Source organism: Tupaia chinensis, unplaced genomic scaffold (genome assembly GCF_000334495.1).
Source record: "Tupaia chinensis unplaced genomic scaffold, TupChi_1.0 Scaffold143602_1, whole genome shotgun sequence".
In the NCBI taxonomy this organism is placed as follows: Eukaryota; Metazoa; Chordata; class Mammalia; order Scandentia; family Tupaiidae; genus Tupaia; species Tupaia belangeri.
Window position 1 is genome coordinate 2,657,743 of NW_006203448.1, and position 6,794 is coordinate 2,664,536.

Here is a 6,794-nt window from a genome sequence, read left to right on the forward strand (position 1 = left end):
GTGCGCTTGCCAGACAGAGAGAGACAGAGAGACAGAAAGCGAGAAATCACCCCCCAGGGGGAATGGCCACACCGCAATCCCTTCTCCTCCATTCTCCTCATGGGATCTTGGGCACCCACGCACACGCGCCCGGTGTGAGTTTTAAGCCACTCAGACCGTTTATTTTCTATTAACAAGATTCTTCCTACCTCCTGTCCCTGGCATAGTATCTTTGAGATGTGTATTTTAACGGATTACAGAATATTCTTTTGCTTATCTCTTCCCAAGACACAGAACTTCCCTTTTCCTTGAGATGTAGATTAAGCCTTTCTTTAACTAATCTCTTCCCCAGACACAGATCTTCCCTTCCAATAACCAACCTAGGAATTGTGGAACCCACCTATAACCTACAAGCCCCCCCCCACATGTCCCACCTTTTTGGGCCAGACCAGTGGAAAATCTCTTCACTAAATGTTGTCTGTCAATCTCAAACACAAATAAAAGCAATCCCGAGAAAGGCATGTATGCCTCTTCTCCGGGCCTAGGTCAGTCACATTTGGCTTGGAAATAAGCCGCATTAATTATTAATTATTAATTTTACAGTTGGTTATTTTTTCCGCCAATAGCATGAATGAGCAGATGAATCCATAAAAGGAAAGGAGAGGGCCAGCCTCATGACTTAGTGGTTAAGGGCGCTGGATCCCACACAGCCAACTGTGGTTCAAGTCTTGGTGCTGGAGGCTTGAAAAACACTCTGGCATGTGCGTGCCTGCCCAAAATCTCAGCGGGAAGGAGAACCGGAGAGCAGACCATCACGTGACCACACCTCGTTCAGGGGTGTTTTTTCCTCCATCTCTGTCTGTCTCTCTGGCAAGTGCATGAGCCCTCAGGAAAAAAAAGAAAAAGAAGGGAGGAGAGAAAAATAGAAGGACAGAAATTCGATAATTCAATGAACTAGTAACCTTTATACCTCAGCCATGGACACTTAACACTCCTCTCTCCACACTCACTGTCTGGCCCTGGGCACTGAGCCCGTGGGGCACAGAACAGCGCTGAGGGTGCAGAAAAAAAGCTGAACTCTAAGGGGAGGCTCACAGTCTTGAGGGGGGCACACATTTAAAACAATATATTGTAGGGTCATCAGGTGGCGTGGCGGTTGAGGTACTGGACTCCCACGTGGTCCACTGCCGTGGTTCCGGTACTGGACCTGGCGGCTTGCCCTCTCACTTTCCCTTTCTGTCTCTCTGGTGAGCACACATGCCCGATATCAAATTTTTAAAAATAATAATAAATAAAATTATTTTAAAAATTATATATTGTCACAAAGCAACATACCTTCAGAAAGCACAATTGTGGAGGGTAAAAGAAAGTGCAGGGGAAACAGAACGGGGACATATTAGGCTGGTGTGTTTCTCTCCCTCTCCCACACAGAACTCTCGGATGGGATTTTCTTGGCAGAGCAGCTGTTCCTCCTGGCGCTGCAGGAAACCTCATCTTCCATTTCCACTGTCACTTCCAGATGTGCAGAAAGGGAACAGAGAGGAAGGAGGCAGAAGTGGTGCCCGTCGCATCTGCCATGGTCCATGGGCCAGAACTCAGTCTTGGGGGCTACCTGTGGGAGGCTGCGCACCAGCGAGTCTGAGGCCATTTTTCATGAGTCTCTTACTATTGCCATCTTAGGCTCAGAGAGCAAACAATTACAAAGGCCACAACTGGCTCCCTTTCAAAAACCTCACCTTCGACACCACACTCTGATTGGCCACTTCACATAGCAAATCAGTGAGCTTAGAATTCCTCAGATTTGCATATCCGGGTACCTCATGATTGGTCCACAAAGCAACCAATCATAACCCACCTTTTGCTATCCTTCATTCAACCAATCACGGCCCACCAATGTATATATATAAGCACGATCTCTGGCCCATAATCACCAGACGACCAGGATGACGACACAGACGACCAGAAAGAAGACGACCCTGAGCTGCGACACCGCGCCGTCTCCGGACGACCCTGAGCTGCAACACTGCGTCGTCTCTGGACGACCCTGAGCTGTGGCGACATTGTGTCATCTCCGTGCTGCCTACAGTAAAGAGACGACCCTGAAGAGACACTGTGTTGTCTCCGTGCTGCCTACAATAAAGAGACGACCCTGAAGAGACACTGCGTTGTCTCCGTGCTGTGATAGTGCGCCTTACGTCCCGTCTCTCACTCCTTCCCTCAGAAAACCTGTTCCACTGTCTCGTGGGTCGAGACAGCTACCTGCCTACATGGGAGGCTGGGAATTGCAGGCTAACAACTGTGTATCCCAAAGGAAAAGAGAGTGGGGACTGCTGGAGACATAATAGTCTCCATCACAGCTCTCGTTTACTGAGAGTCTACCGTGTGTCAGGCGCTGTGCTAGGCACAGTGCATGTGTGTTGCCATTCTAGTCGCACATTGGCTCTCATTTAAAGAGGAGGAGGGGCGAGTAGATGACGTAATGGTTATGTTACTGTCCCGGACCCAGAGGCCTGAAACTCGGGCTGGGTGCATGTGCATACGCATCCAAAATCTCAAAAAGAGAAGAGAGGAGAAAGGATTGCAGCACGGCCATCACCCTGGGAGGTGATGTCTTGCTTTCCGTCTCTCTATCTCTCTGTCTCACCGACGAACACCTGCTGTTTACAGCAAAAATCTCTCCATAAAAAAATAAATAAATAAAAGAGGAAATAGGGCTGGCAGGTGGTGTGGTTGGGTGCTGGACTCCCACGTGGCTGACCATGATTCGAGTCTCTGGTCAAACAAAAAATAAATAAATTAAGTAAAAAAATTTTTTTTTTGCTATAGGGTGCGTGTGCTCGCCAGAGAGACAGAGACAGAGAGACAGAAAGCGAGAAATCACCCCCTCTAGGGGGGATGGCCACACCGCAATCCCTTCTCCTCCATTCTCCTCTTGGGATCCTTGGCACACACGCACTCGCGTCCCACGTGAGTTTAAGCCACTGGGTTGGGGACTCGAACCATGGTCAACTACATGAGAGTTCAGCGACATAGCCTTTACACCAACTGCTGGTCCCCAAATAAGTAATTTTTAAAAAATATTATTTTATTTTAACTTTATTTATTCAATCATTTATTTATTTCAATTTGACCAGAGAAGGACAGAGAGAGAGAGCTGCCAGGTCCTTGAACCGTGGTCGGCTATGTGGGACTCCAGCACCCTTAATCACCAAGCCACCTGCTGGTCCCAATAAGTAAATTCTTAAAAAAATAAATAAATAAAATAAAGAGGAGAAAAATAGAGGCTCAGAAAATTTAAGTACATTTTGTAAGATAAAAGATGCATACTAGGAGAACTAATGTAGAACCAGATCTTTCCAACTCCAAAGCCTACAACAGACAAAGTAAGGATGGAGAACACTAGTGATCTGTGGAGACCACACCCACCACTCAACATCATCATCATTTCCTGCGTGCTTATTTCGGGTTAGATGTTTTACTAAGCACTTTCATATTGACTCGTTAGATCCTAACAAAACCCCTATGAGATAAATACTGTTAATATCCCTGTTTTAAAGATAAGGAAATTGTGCATAAAGGGCACATAATTTGCCTGGTATCACTCAGCATGCACTCGGGTGGGTGGGGGGGACTGCACGCAAATCCAGGCAACCTGTCTCCAGAGTATACCTACATTTCGCATAGCTCTTGCCTGTCCACAGGGACGTGTCGTAGGGCACAATCTCCAAAGTGAGGCGCTGGTACACTGGGGAGGGTGCAAGCTGGTCCCTCAGGATGCAAGCGGGAAATCTGATGATAGTTTTATTTATGATTATCTGTATTAAAAAAATCCGAGTGTTAGTAAGCTTTACTGGTAAGTGCTATACACATTGACACTGGCGCTCTCCACTGTGGATTGATCTGTGTAACACACACTAGGACATTTTGCTATAGCTCAGATTTTTTTTTTTAGAATGCAAACATAAACAGGTGTCACCTGCAGTGTTTGGCTAGGTGCGGTGTGTTTACTTTTAACGAAGCCGACTGAGTACGGACGAACTGCTCGAAAAAAATTCAAGCAAAGAACGAATGGCTGGACACAGAGAATAGGTACCGCCTCCACCCCGGTCGCCACCGTCTCCCTCGCGCATGCCCAGAACTGCTACCTCGCAGCGCAGAAGGCGGGGCTTGTGGCTACATCCTTTCTCTTTTCCCCGCCTTATTTCTTCCGGGGGGGGTGGGGTGGGGTTCTTCGGAGGCTTCACCTTTCGGATTGGGCGGGCCGCAGGATATCGGAGAGCATCGGCTATGTGGGAGTCCAGCACCCTTAATCACCAAGCCACCTGCTGGTCCCAATAAGTAAATTCTTAAAAAAATAAATAAATAAAATAAAGAGGAGAAAAATAGAGGCTCAGAAAATTTAAGTACATTTTGTAAGATAAAAGATGCATACTAGGAGAACTAATGTAGAACCAGATCTTTCCAACTCCAAAGCCTACAACAGACAAAGTAAGGATGGAGAACACTAGTGATCTGTGGAGACCACACCCACCACTCAACATCATCATCATTTCCTGCGTGCTTATTTCGGGTTAGATGTTTTACTAAGCACTTTCATATTGACTCGTTAGATCCTAACAAAACCCCTATGAGATAAATACTGTTAATATCCCTGTTTTAAAGATAAGGAAATTGTGCAGAAAGGGCACATAATTTGCCTGGTATCACTCAGCATGCACTCGGGTGGGTGGGGGGGACTGCACGCAAATCCAGGCAACCTGTCTCCAGAGTATACCTACATTTCGCATAGCTCTTGCCTGTCCACAGGGACGTGTCGTAGGGCACAATCTCCAAAGTGAGGCGCTGGTACACTGGGGAGGGTGCAAGCTGGTCCCTCAGGATGCAAGCGGGAAATCTGATGATAGTTTTATTTATGATTATCTGTATTAAAAAAATCCGAGTGTTAGTAAGCTTTACTGGTAAGTGCTATACACATTGACACTGGCGCTCTCCACTGTGGATTGATCTGTGTAACACACACTAGGACATTTTGCTATAGCTCAGATTTTTTTTTTTAGAATGCAAACATAAACAGGTGTCACCTGCAGTGTTTGGCTAGGTGCGGTGTGTTTACTTTTAACGAAGCCGACTGAGTACGGACGAACTGCTCGAAAAAAATTCAAGCAAAGAACGAATGGCTGGACACAGAGAATAGGTACCGCCTCCACCCCGGTCGCCACCGTCTCCCTCGCGCATGCCCAGAACTGCTACCTCGCAGCGCAGAAGGCGGGGCTTGTGGCTACATCCTTTCTCTTTTCCCCGCCTTATTTCTTCCGGGGGGGGTGGGGTGGGGTTCTTCGGAGGCTTCACCTTTCGGATTGGGCGGGCCGCAGGATATCGGAGAGAAATGATTGAATGATATCGCCGCCTTTCGCCCTGTGGCCACCTCCGATTGGCGGGGCGTCGTGTGGTGGGTCTCGTCACTAGGCTGCGACGGAGGCGGGCCGCGCTCTCACAGGCGCAGGATTGTGGCGTCAGGAGGTGGCTGCGCGGAGCCAGCTGAGACTGCAGCGGCCCGGCTTTAGGGTAGAGGCCGGTGGCGCGTGGTGGCCGCTGTTCTGGAAAACACCGGCGAGATGCCAGCGGTAACCGTTGTGGGGAAGATCGAGAGGAAGCAGGACACCATGGCCTGGGCACAGGACCTCCAGCAAGGCCCGGAGCCTGTCGCTGAGCTCGCAACCCAGACTTGGAGCCCTCCGATCAAGCAGTAGCCAGTCAGCGCAGTTTCGGGAAACTGACTCTGTGTCGGAGTAGGTGGAGCTTCTAGGCAGAGCCACGAGCCTCCTGCGGAGAGAACTGGAAGAAACAAATCCGAAAGCGAATTGCCGACGGGGGGCCTCTCAGCCTGCATACCCGGCGCCAGAGCCAAGGGAAGGAGAAATAGGCATTCTCATGTCAGAAGCTGTCACCTGTGGGGATGGAAACCCTGCCCTGGGCGCGACTCTCCTCGAGGAGGGAGACAAGCCATCTGTGGGAGTGGGCTCATCTGCAGAGGTCGTCCTGAAGTTGCTGAAGTTAAACGGAAGACTCGCAGGAAAGCCGTCACGACAAAAAAGCCAACTCATTTGATCAAAATTTGCTGTATTTGGGACCAGCAGGTGGCCTGGTGGTTAAGGCGCTGGACACTACCATGTGGCCGACCACTGTTCAAGTCCTGGACCTGGTGGCTTGCTTTCTCACTTTCCCCTTTCCCTCTCTGTCTCTCTGTGGTCAAATTAAAAAGAATGAATGAATGAATAAATAAATCTTTAAAAAATATTTGCTATATTTGAGGTTCATGAGGCTCAGGAGAAATCCAGTTCACTTTTTTTGAGAGCATGTTTTTGGCAGGTTTACTCTAATTTCTTAGTCTCACCGCACTTGCCGTGCAATAAAGACAGGCATCGACAAGATTGGCAACAGCCCCCAAAAATTGGGCAAAATTTCCTTATTATCAGATAAACCATGGAAAAAGATAATGGTAGATCTTACATGTGGTGCTACTTGGTGATATACTACTAGCCGAAGCTGACTTGCATGGTGAGGATCCCTGCAAACCGTGCACTCTGCTTGTTGTACAAGGTAGCTTATTGTCAGAAGTACATTATAACAAAGGGACCAGCAGTTCACGTAATGGCTATGTCGCTGGACTCCCATGTAGTCGACCGCGGTTCGAGTCCTGGACCCGGTGGCTTAAACTCACGCTGGGCGCGTGTGCATGCGTGCCCAAGATCCCGAGAGGAGAATGGAGGAAAAGGGATTGCGGCGTGGCCATCCCCCCTGGGGGGTGATTTCTT